The sequence below is a fragment of the Diuraphis noxia genome, unplaced genomic scaffold (genome assembly GCF_037042655.1).
Source record: "Diuraphis noxia isolate RWA-SAM2 unplaced genomic scaffold, SU_Dnox_SAM2 contig0002, whole genome shotgun sequence".
Taxonomy (NCBI): domain Eukaryota; kingdom Metazoa; phylum Arthropoda; class Insecta; order Hemiptera; family Aphididae; genus Diuraphis; species Diuraphis noxia.
In genome coordinates this window covers 50,677,496-50,690,818 of record NW_028301712.1, presented here as the reverse complement: position 1 = coordinate 50,690,818, position 13,323 = coordinate 50,677,496, and the positions used below count along the sequence as shown (strand labels likewise).

The 13,323-nt window shown below is 29.7% G+C and overlaps 1 long non-coding RNA gene across 1 annotated transcript; it reads right to left on the bottom strand.

Annotated features, from left to right (window-relative positions):
• Positions 1–6,888: 6,888 nt before the first annotated feature.
• LOC149058629 (uncharacterized) lies at positions 6,889–12,535 on the bottom strand. The gene is made up of 4 exons (XR_016190438.1): positions 11,110–12,535; positions 10,423–10,437; positions 8,230–8,256; positions 6,889–7,303 (listed from the first exon to the last, which is right to left on the bottom strand). It is a non-coding gene; the product is annotated as an uncharacterized LOC149058629 (long non-coding RNA).
• Positions 12,536–13,323: the final 788 nt, after the last annotated feature.

Genomic DNA, 13,323 nt, shown 5'->3' with positions numbered 1-13,323 from the left:
TTAATTTCTATTGTTTTCCTATCGCTTTACAATCAATAATAATAAATTGGTAAAGAAAATAAAGAATTTCAATTGATAAATTCAAAAAAAAGCGGGAATGCATTATGAGCCAGCCGCCGCCGCCGCCTTTATAAATCTGACATCAAACACTGGAAGCGCTGTTATCATTGCTCAAAAAGCTAAGACGGCAGTTGCCTATCTATGGTCATATCTCACCACTGCAAAATATTATCGTCGACCGTTCCGGCAGACGAACGTATCAAAAAAAATGCCGTTATGACGCGGCTTCGAGAGTGACGATATCCGCCGAGTGATAATTTCGTGTTTTATGTAACGACAGCAGCGGTGATGTGGATGACAGAAAAAAAAAAAATAACAAAACGTTGATCGAATAAGTGGTACCGCGGAACTGATACTTATGCCACTGATACACTATAGGTTTTCGATCTGCATACTGTCGGTGGGCTGCGAAGAATGCGAGTGAGCGTCTTACCACCGAACACCGAACTACGTAACCTGTCACGTATCCCCGCATAGAGAGTTATTTTTTCTGGATGACTTCGATTAAGGGCGTGGGGCTGCGGCCACTGTTATTTAACTTGGAAACCGCATGTCGTTTTGCGCAGTTCTGGTGTTGTTCCCGGATCAACCGTTCGATTAGATCAGATCATCGAACGCATTGCTCAATTTCTACACATCACCCGGTATTGCGTCTTCTTCTACTCGCGCCGTTCGGTATGTCTGCTATGACAGTTGATTATCGTTTCTCAGTAGTCTCACACTAATATTATGCACACCTCACAACAAAGACAATGTTTACACATTTTGTGTCAACATATATTAATTCCTTGATTGCTGATTATATGTATAAACAGATTAGGTGGCGTCAATGAATTTATTTTTTAATCATGTGATGGTGTCGTATTGTCAAACTTAAAAGGAACCTTGTATTAAATTTTCAAATCTTAGATTTAAAAATAAAATTTTTTATCAATATCTAGCTTAAAATAATTTGATAATTTTTGTGATTTTTACGTATTTTGTCAATATTCAAATCATGAATGCTTATAAAAAAAATTGTGACTATGAAGTTATTTTATTTTTCAACTCCTATTGTAACAATATGTTAGGAATCTTGCATTACATTTTCAAGCTTTTCTACCTAACAAATAAAATTTTGATCGATATTAATTTTTAAAAACAGCGGGTAAGTCGTGGATGTCGCTCTGCTATACAGTAGGTTACAAGTGGGTTACTGTAATGGATGGAATTAAATTTGAATCCAATGATATTATATCATTGTATACGAAAAACGATTCTGAGCGAAGACGGTTTATCTGTCTAGGATATATTATAGATTATTAAAAATTTTCAAATCTTAGTTTTAAAAAGAAAAATTTTTATGAATTTCTAGTTTGAAATAATTTGCGAATTTTCGTGATTTTTACATATGTTGTCAAAATTCAAACTTTGAATGCTTGTAAAAAAAAATTGTGGCTATGTATTCCTTTTATTTTGCAACTGCTATTGTAAAAATATGTTAGGAGCCTTGTATTAAATTTTCAAATCTTAGAATTAAAAATGAAAACTTTTATGAATTTCTATCTAAGATAATTTGAATATTGCCGTAATTTTTACGTATTTAGTCAAAATTTGAACTTTAAATGCGTATAAAAAAAAAATTGTGACTATATATTTCTTTTATTTTTCAATTGCTATTGTAAAAATATATAATTCACCTTGTATTAAATTTTCAAATCTTAGATATAAAAGGAAAATTTTTTATGAATTTCTAGCATAAAATAATTTACGAATTTTCGTGATTTTTACATAATATGTTGTAAAAATTCAAACTTTGAATGCTTATAAAAAAAAATTGTGACTATGTATTTCTTTTATTTTTCTAAATCGATTACAAAAAAACTAGATACAATTCACAACTCCGGACTTCGTATGTCAATTGGAGCCTATCGCTCTAGTCCAATACCGAGCATCTACAACCTATCAGGTACTCCTCCTCTTGATATAAGAAGACTCAAAATAACATTAAATCACGAATTAAAGCTAGCTAACACTCTTCCTTCGCTCGACTTCAATCCAAAATTTAAAACTTTAACAACACTACTCCAGGAGAACAATCTAGTCATCTCAGATGTATTAACAATTTCTCCCCCCTTAACTCCGCAATGGACAAATCCCAACGTAGCAAACACTGATCTCTCCATTTTTAAAAAAAAAGACACCCCTCCTTCAATATATAAACAAGAATATTTCCACATAATACAAAACATAAAAAGCGAAAAAATATACACGGATGTATCCAAAAGCCCTACCGGGGTCGGGGCTGCAGTTATTTGGAATAACATGGAATCCATGTACAAACTCCCCAGTGCCTGCTCCGTCTTCACAGCTGAATCATTCGCAATAATCAAAGCCCTCGATTTAATAACCGTTCACCAGCTCCAAGACAACATCATATTCACTGACTCCCTCAGCGCCATCAACAATATTAACAATACCAATAACCCAACAGACATCGGTCTTCATATTCAAAACAAAATATATACTCTACAGAAAAACAATAACTTCAAAATCAAACTTTGCTGGATCTCCGGTCACTCCAACATCATTGAAAACGAGCGCGCCGACTTTGCCGCTAAAACTGCAATAACCTCTACACTATCGTCTCCCATCAATATCATCGCATACAGGGACATACAAGCACTGATAACTAACAAATGTCATCTAAGATGGCACCAGCAATGGTTATCTTACTCCACCAAACTTAATCAAATAAAACACAACACAGACAATTGGACATTTCCCATCGAAACACCCAGAAAATTCGAAGTCATCATAACGAGACTGAGAATCGGCCACTCTCAAATTTCGCACAGTTTTTTAATGGCTAAAGAAGATCCTCCAACATGCGCATCATGCGGCGTCCAAATTACCATTAAACACTTACTCACCGAATGCCGCACATACCACAACATCCGATCAAGCCTCAACCTTTCCGAATCACTCTCCGAAATACTTCAAAATCATCCCAAGGCCATAACAGACATCATCCAATTCATCACAACAGCAAACCTTCAATCCAAAATCTAGAATTAAGTTCTCCCTTGTACGTTTCTTACTGTAAATATTTAATTTAAGCTATTCATATTTTGTAAGCCCAATGGCCTATGCTGCCGAGGGCTCTTTCCTAATAAAAAAAAAAAAAAAAAAAAAAAAAAAAAAAAATCTAAATATTTTGAAAATTTTATCAAATATATAACACGCCTATATAAACATTCAGTCAAAATTTCAAGTATCTGTGGTAATTTGTTTTAGAGTTACACCAAAATAAGGAAATCGCTAAAAGTGAAAATCCAATGTTGTAAAACTTTAAATTTCAAATGCTCATAAAAATTTAATTTGAATTTCAGGTGGAATTTTTATTTGTGATAAAGATTGAAAAACTTGTAAGGAATCTTGTATTAAATTTTTAAATCTTAGATTTAAAAAGAAAATTTTTTATGAATTTCTAGCTTAAAATAATTTGTGAATTTTCGTGATTTTTACGTATTTTGTCAAAATTCAAACTTTGAATGCTTATAAAAAAAATTGTGACTATGAATTTATTTTATTTTTCAACTGCTATTGTAACAATATGTTAAGAGCCTTGTATTAAATTTTCAAGCTTTTCTGTCTAACAAATAAATTTTTATCGATATTAATTTAAAAAAAAACTAATAATGATCGAAAATTTGAAATGCCTATGAATAGTTCAACTTAAGTCGAAATTTTTTGAAAATTGCATGGTGGATAGAATATACTTATATAAACATTAGGTGAAAATTTCATGTATCTATGGTCATTTGTTTTAAAGTTACATCAAAAACCAAAATCGATATTGTCGAAAAATGAGTGTGCGTAAAATTTCCCGTTTTTCCCTTAATTTTTAGTTTGTTTTTCCCAATTATTTAGAAAAGTATTAAGAATTTTTTACTTTTGACCCCCCAAAGTACCAACTAGATTCACTTTCTGATCGAACGAGGTACTGAAGTCAAAAATCGAAGCATTTTTACTGCCCCAAAACGTGATGACAGACACAAAAAAAAAAAAAATAAAACACACATCATGGTAAAATCAATACATTCATCGCTCCGCTCAGAATCTAAAATATGATAGGAGCCTTGTATTAAATTTTCAAATCTTAGATCAAAAAAGAAAATTTTTTATAAATTTCTATCTAAGATAATTTGAACATTGCCGTAATTTTTACGTATTAAGTCAATATTTGAACTTCAAATGCTAATAAAAAAAATTGTGCCTATGTATTCTTATAATTTTTTAATCAATATAAGTATAACTTATGAGCAACTTTGTATTAAATTTTCAAGTATTTTGATAGGGCCATAAAAATTTTATCGACACTTCAAAAAAAAATTTTCAGACAAATTGAAAATTTCAGTCGTCTATAAATATCTCAAAAAAAGTCAAAGTATTTTGAAAATTAAAACATGTAAAGAAAATGCCAATCTAAATACTGGTGAAATTGTTCAAGTATCTATGGCTTATACTTTTTGAATAATAACAAATGTCTAAAATCGTTTAAGGATAAATCGTTATCGTTACGCTATTTCGTAAAAATTTAAAATTCAAACGCACTTAAAATTTTTCTTATAATGATGCTTCGAGTTTTCTCTGTAGCTACTTGAAGGAAAACTTATGGAAAACTTAGTTTTGTATTTTTAATCCGTAGTTACATACGCAAAAATTTTTATGATTTTTCAACTTAAAACTAATTTGCAAATATTCATGGTTTTTACGAATTTTTGCCAATATTTGAACTTCAAATGCTAATAAAAAAAAATTGTGCCTATGTATTCTTACAATTTTTAAATCACTATAAGAATAATTTATGAAGAACTTTGTATTAAATTTTCATGTATTTTGATAGGGCCAAAAAAGTTATAAAATTAAAAAATTTTATGATTGTTCAACTTCAAAATTACTTGCAAATTTTCGCGTTTTCGACAGATTTCGTAAAATTTTGAACTGTAAACGCTTATTAAAAGAAAATTGTGACTTACGATTTTTAATTTTTTCAGCTACAATAAGAAGAACTCATAAGGAACCGTTTATTAATTTACCGACACTTCAAAAAAAAATTCTCAAAAAAATCGAAAATTTCAGTGGTCTATAAATAACTCAAAAAAAGTCGAAAATTTTTGAAAATTAAACTGTATATAGATATCACTAACATTAACATTTGGACATTTGGTAAAAATTTCAATATTTAAAGTGATTAGTTTTTGAATTACAACCATATAAAAATATCGATTTGGTCGATACTGGTTTTGCGTAAAAATTACCGTTTTTCTGTCATTTTTTTTTTGTTTTTCTCGATTTTTTTGAAAACTGTTGGAAAATGTTTACTTTTGACCTCTATAATGCACCAAGGATCTTCAATTTTACATCGGAAACCACCCCCAAAGTTTGAAATCGAAGCATTATTTCGATAGTTTTGCTGTCCACAACCACAAAAAAAAAAAAAAAAACACACATCATTGTAAAATCAATACATTCATCACTTCGTTCAGAATCTAAAAACTAAGAATGATCGAAAATTGCATATTATGCCTATAATTAGTTTAAATTCAGATGAAATTTTTTGAAAATTGCATAGTGGATAAAATATACTGATATAAAAATTTGGTGAAAATTTCATGTATCAATGGTCATTTGTTTTAAAGTTACATCAAAAATCAAAATCGATTTTGTCGAAAGTAGTATGTTTTGGGGGCTTCTGGATCTCCTCCCCCTTAAATTTTACATGTAAAAACATAGGATCCTCTGTATAGGCAATTCGTAGTACAAGATCCTCCCAAACTTGTATGTATTACTCAGTATAGGCAACCCACAACACACATAAACTCTTCACAACCGCCACCCGATCCGGGTAATTAGGAATTATTGGACTTATAATAAATAAAATATTATTCAAAAAACATCAAGTGCTGATTATTCCATTCAACTTCTTGACAATCCTAGAAGGGCTCGCTACATGTACATTTATATTTTATAGGTATTTAATATACAAATGGCAGAAGAAACGGAACCAGTTCTGTCCTTCCACCGCAACAGCAAGTACAAATTTAAATGATAATAGAATCCATCTAGGATTTTATCATGACCACCAGCCTGGAGTAATTGACCTGAATATGCCATTTTTGAGAGAAGCCATTGGTGAAAGAGGAATTGATCCAGCAGTGACTACCTCATTTATGAGAACTATATACAACAATGAAATTATCAAGTGAGACGTACTCAAATTTATCTATATATGCTAAGTTATTTATTTACCTATTCCTTTTTATTATTAATAAGGTAGTTAAACTTACAATGTAAAATAATATATTAATATATAGCTACCCGGCCAATAAAAATAATTATAAGTCAACTTATGAACAGCGTAAGTACCGAGTTAAAATATAATGATATAAAATCAGTTAGAAAGGCTATGTATATTCAACGAAGAAAAAACTTTCCTCCTTACCCTTCATCTTTAGAAGATGCCATTACGCAACTGAACTAATTACAAAATGAAGATTTTTAAATGTTTAGACTTTTAGAGGGAAAAAATTTATACAATTACCCGTTGATTGCACTTTTATTTGCTTAACAACTGAAGATTATTTTCAATGTTTGAAAAGTTTCACAGATATATTTTCACTAACCTTTGACATATTACACATCGATTTTGAAATTAGTGCTATTCAAGCAACAAAAGAAGTTTTTATGGATGTCAAAATCAAAACATGCCGTTTTTACCTTAGGACAAGCTTGGTGGCGTAAAGTTGAATCAATATGAATATTTTTAGAAATAATTAATCAAAATCAATTTTCAGATTAATTTAATATAAAGGGAAAAAGAAAACTTTGTTACAATTTAATTGTGCAGATGGAATAAAAAATAAATTAAGGTTAGTTGTTATATTAAAAGGATAATTATAGCAAGTTAGGTGCATAGTTTAAGACTAGTACATAAACTAAAATAATAGGTTAATACACGAAAAAACAAATAAAATACATGTTTATTCCCTCTCATCATGAATGCATTTTTCTTTTCTGTTTTTGTTAATCATTAAGTACAAAAAAAATCTTTTATAATATTATATATTAGTGATAATATATTTCTCATTAAATTCAGCTTCATTTGTATTAAAAATTGTGTAAAAAATATTTCTACTGTCCTTGCCATCAGATTGAATTTTATCTTCACAGAAGTTTCTAAAACTTTGGCCCGCTCCATCTAAAACATGAAGATAAATTAGTATAAGAATGGTTGATTGAGTTTATTAGATAGCCCCACCACAAACCCCGTAGGTCTCGATTGTATATGAATACCATTTTTGACCTCTAATAATGCAACATTTTATTCAACACAAAGCGATATAAATATTTTCTATTGGCATAAACTAAAAAATTATTTTTTAATATTTTGATCCAATCTGCATTTATCGCATTCAATTGTTGGGTTGTACCACTAAGTCTAACATCAATTTACGTCATCAAAACATCGCACTTCAGACCATCACTATGAATCCTACCGGTTCGAAATAAACAACGCAATTCGCCGTGATATGATACTACCAACAATAGCAGATGAAATGAAAATAATGAAAATTTGTAATGTCATAAAATAAAAAATTATTTTAAATCTCTAGAATTTGATAATAGATTTAATAATCCTATTAATACTTTTTACCGAGCCAAAAAGATTTTGTTCAACAAAATTTTAAAAAACCAAAAATATATAGAATAATCTATAGTTCCCAATACATGACACCCCAAATTTCTGAATTAATATATTATCATGTCCACTTCGGAAATAACCTGTTCTTGTTGTGCTATTTACTTGATCTGGAAATTCTATGAGGTTATTTTCATCTGTTGATTTTTTCCCATTGATGTTAAATGAAAGTTACAACCGATGCGTTGAAATTTGCTACAGTCAAGCATTTATTAGATCCCCAAATTAATGTTTTGCATTAAATACAATACATATTACTGCAGTAATTCAAACACCATATTCTTATTTTATTATAAGTCATGGCTCTGTTTAACATTGATAACGTAAACACTACATAATGAGGTACTATTACAGTATTAAAAATCAAATTTAATTTTCAATACAGCATTATTAGTTACCTACTAGTTATTAATTAATATACATACTAGATGCTTTATAGACTTGTAATAATTCTGTAAACACAAATACCCCTGTGAGAGTTTTCAATTGTGCTTGGACTACCTACATTCTACATCTTAGAAGTCAGAAACACTTAGGACTAAATATTCAATAGATTCAATAAATTAGTCATAAGATGAAACATTTTAATTACAATTTTATATTTATTCTATATCCAAAACCTACGGGATTTTCCTAAACTATATGTCTTTGTTATAAAATACAATTTAAATTAATAACAAATATATTAACAATAATTGTTTCTGTATTTCACCAACAAACTAAAATGATTTTATTTTTTTATTGTTGACAGGTAATCATTTATAAAATCGAATAATGCTATAATTTATTGTTCTGTAACTGATATTTATATATATATATCACCTCAATATTTAGTATTTATTTGTAACACTTAATTAACAAATTTAAACGATATTATTTATTGCACCAAATCTGATTTTTGAATATTTCACTGGTTAAACTCAAAAAAAAAAAAAAAATGAATATGAAAGCAATACAGTTGCAGAAGTTCCGTCACTCTTCGCCAATAATTAAGATGATTCAATCTTCAAGTTTGAGAATAGATTCTGGTAGCAAATGGAGTTTAGTTGATATTTTGAGAAGGTTAAAGTAAAATATTATGTGTAAACGCTAATATTTATAAGCAACACTAGTTTTTGGTCAAACGCACGTAATTGTTTGAATTAATCACACAATTCTGCGGTACTCCTTGAATCCGATCTGTAACCGGTTAATTTATTGTCGTTGAGGATTTAAGGTTTAATCGAGGGGTGTCCAACCTTTTGTGAAGACTGGGCCACATCATATAGATAGTAGAAGTTGTTGTGGGCCACATACTTTTTTAAATAATAATACATTAAATTTAATGATTAAATTAAATTATATACAACAATACATTTCTTATAATTTTACTATATCGAATAATAAACAGAAATATTTTTACAAGTATTAATATTTCATTATAAGTATACAGAAAAATATATTTGTTTATAATAAACGTGTGCATCGGCCTTTACAGTTTATTTGTTGTTTTATAATTTTTTATTCTTAAAATAAATTTGTTCTCGTAATATTAATATATTATATACAACTAATTCATGGTTTTTAAATTGAAATGAGGGCCGCATCATAATCTACATTGGGCTGCATGCGGTGTTGAGATGAATTAGGTCAGCGAAGGTAAATGTGCTGAGATTACAATAATATTTTACTATGTATTTTAATACGTTTAGAGGTCAGTAAGTGTATAATATGAGGTGATCATGTGAACCGGTGGTCTAGGGTTAGTCCAAGATATTTGACGTTTTGAGAGCAGGGTAGAATTTTATTATTGAGGAATATTTGTGGACAGTTTCTGGGGCGTAGTGTGAAGGTAGAGTGGAACGATTTCGTTTGGTTTAAATTCAGGCGCCATTCTGTGACCCCACTTTTGGTTTGTAGGTCAAGATGGGTTTGCATAAAAGAGGCAGCTATGTCTAGGTCAGAGTGGCATGCAAGTAGTGCTTTGTTGTCCGCAAAGTCAGCTACTATTGTGTTTTGAGTAGTTGGTTGGTCCGCGGTATAGATGTTAAAAAGGTGTGGTGCAATAACTGCACTTTGCTGAACACAGGCTTCTATTTTAGAAATATTCTAAAAAGTTATTCCTTAGTGCAAAGATAAGTAGCGATCACTAAGATATGATTTTATAAGTAGGTACAAGTATAGGAGGGAAATTGCTTTAATTTTGTGGAGGAGCCCTTGGTGGCATTGTCATACTCAATCAAATGCCTGTTCAACGTCCAACAACACTTCTGTGCATATGAGATTTTCTTCATGAGAAAAAGAGATCTTATCTACAAGACGGTGGATCTGATATATTGCGAAATGATTGTGCCTGAATCCAAATTGGAAAGGTATTTTCACAAAATTAACATTTATTTTTTTTTTATACAATTTTAAATTGTATTTTTGAAACATTTTTGTTATATTTTGTATTGTTTTCATAAATTAAAATTTCCATTTTTACTTTTAATTTAATTCTATAGTTTTTATCAATTATTATGATTTAAATAGGTCATCAAAAGCATATTTCAATCATTTTTACTGTGAACAATTAAACTCAATGATTATGATTATATAAATATTTGACATTGAATTAATTGAATATAATATATACGTACTTTTTACTCCTAATTCTGTGAAAGGACAAATTATAATAATTAGTTATGCATCTGATACTATTTTAAATAATGAATGTAAATTCCTACACGACGAAACAATTATGTTGTACATAGATTATACAAATTTTTTTAAAGTTTTAAAACTGCTTAAAATTTTTAATTTTGACCACTTAAATTCATCAACTAGATTCGTTTTCCTTTCAGGAAAAATACTGAAAACGAAAATCGGAATATTTTTACTGCACCAAAAGTTGACGACAGAGAGAAAAAATATGCATATCATTTCAAAACCAAACAATTCACTGAAACGTTCAGAATAACAGAATCTAATACAATAAAAATAGTTCACAATACTATATTTTTCTCATTCACTTATAATAATTATAGTTGTACACATCATTGAATGTAAATATACTGTCCCCTTGTTAGTTCTTTTTATAACATGCTTCAGTAGTCTGGGGCCTTTTTACAGCAGTGGAATTTTCCCATATTGAACTGACCCTAAGACGAGCTTAAGCTCTGTATTGTCCATATTTAATAAGCATTGACCATCAACGGTACAATTACTATCCAACTATATTTAACCTTGGTTTTGTCCCCTTAATAGTGTGGTAATATAAAGTAACAGTGGTAAGACTAACTTTTTATTTTTGAGTTTAAATTAATGTACGTATTGATCCACTTTACCTTCCAAATAAAAAGGATTAATAGATTCAGCTGAAATAAAATAAAAAATATAGTTTTTAAACATATATTATATATATATATATATATATATATATATATATTAACATATATTAACAACTGTTATCGCCCCAAGCAATTAAGCTCATCGCAGGACGCTATCTGCGCGCCGGCGACATCTCTCCGTTCGTAATTAGTAATTACACACCACTCCGTCCTTTAATTATTTAAATTATTATAATTGTAATGACGTGTATTTAGTCTCTTTGTTTTTGTGTACTTTGTGGATGATTATAGGTCGGCCTGTTGCCTCATTATTATCATTTTCTTCATATCACCACATTATGTTATGATTAAAGTTTTTCTTTGTGTGGCAAACGCCCTTTGTTTTTGTTGTTGTTCGCATGTATATCGTTCTCCCGCTATTCTAGCGAACAATTTTTTTGTCTGTCGTAAATTATTATTATTATTTAAAATATTGTGTTTTATTAAGACACATCGTGCGCAACCTATTTACGTTGATTATTTTGTACTACTTTATTTTTCGAATCGCATTGTACGATCAGTCAACAATAAACTTACCGACCACCAAAACATTAGTAAATTCTTAGTCTTCTATATTATTCCTGCACTAATGTCCATCCAGCGTGGATGTATATACCAACAATTTGTTTGTCAGTGAGAAACTAATAGTCACAATCTACTGTGCACATCATTCTCGCCAGTAAGGCCGAGTTCGGCTGGTTCCGGGAATCGGATTTGGTGACAGCCGTCCTGCGTAAGTCCGCCAGCCACTCAAACGAGTGGTGTGAGAGGCCACCCAGGTCATCCAGTTTTTCGTGTCGGTCAACTGAGGGCCTACCAGGAGAGCAGTCCTACTTAGAAATAAGTTAGTTTAAAGTATTGTCCTGGTGTTTTTTGTGAGCTCTGTGGTCATTGCACCAAATCGATTCCACCACAGAGACCCCCTCCCACAACATTAACCTGCATTTTCCTTTTTCCCCATGTACTCCACCACCCGGCTCCCATTCTCTCCAACGTGTAACTAGACTAACCTTTGTCTCGTTTCTCAACAATCGTTTATTCGGTTGCCCTCCCTTTTTGTCAGGCACATACACGCATCATTGAATGTAAATATACTGTTCCCTTGTTAGTTCTTTTTGATAATCTGGGTAGTCTGGGACCTTTTTACAGCATTGGAATTTTCCCATATTGAACTGACCTTAAGACGAGCTTAAGCTCTGTATTTTCCATATTTAATAAGCATTGACCATCATCGGCACAATTACTATCCAACTATATTTAACCTTGGTTTTGTACCTTTAGTAGTGTGGTAATATAATGTAACAGTGGTAAGGCTAACTTTTTATTTTTGAGTTCAAAATAATGGACGTATTGCTCCACTTTACCTTCCAATAAAAAATAAAATAAAATAAAAAATACATACTAGCATAATCTGAAATAAAATAAAAATTATAGTTTTTAAATATGAAATATTAACCTATAATGTTATGATAATAGATGAAAACAAAGTGATTCATTTGAAATTTTCTCAATAAATTAAAAACAAATTTTTTGGTAGGAGACCAACATTTAAATAGTTATTAAGAAATAAAATATACATTTTTATTTAATCTTGATTTGAAATGTTATTGCATAGTTTATTAAAAGTAAGATGCAGATCATAAGCATATTAATTATTATTTATTTGTATGTATATTTTTTTTCTGTCTAACCTAGAAGTTGGTACTAAAATCACCGCATAATATTTATTTAAAATTATATTTTCAAATACACTAATAATACTATTACTAATGTAAAATTTCGTAAAAAATTATAAAAATCATATAAATATCATATTATTAGTATACAAATGTAAATCAATGTCTAAAGAAAAAAGGACTGTTATATATTAACGCAGTTATTGTTGTATGAGACCTAATATAAAGTTAATTATGATTAATATGTAATTATTATGTGTGAAGAAATGTAGCAAGAGAAGATTGGAAATATATAAATATCCATTCGTCTAGTTACCATGTTCTACTACAAATTAAAATAATTAGCAATACAGTATAATTGTTTATAAAGTTATATATTATGTACTTGAAAATTGTATTCATTAAGGTAAATCTAGTAACTTAGAATTAAAGATTAATTTTATTTTTAAAATTTAAACAGAAGATTTTTTTTAATATAAGCTTAGAAGATTGTTTG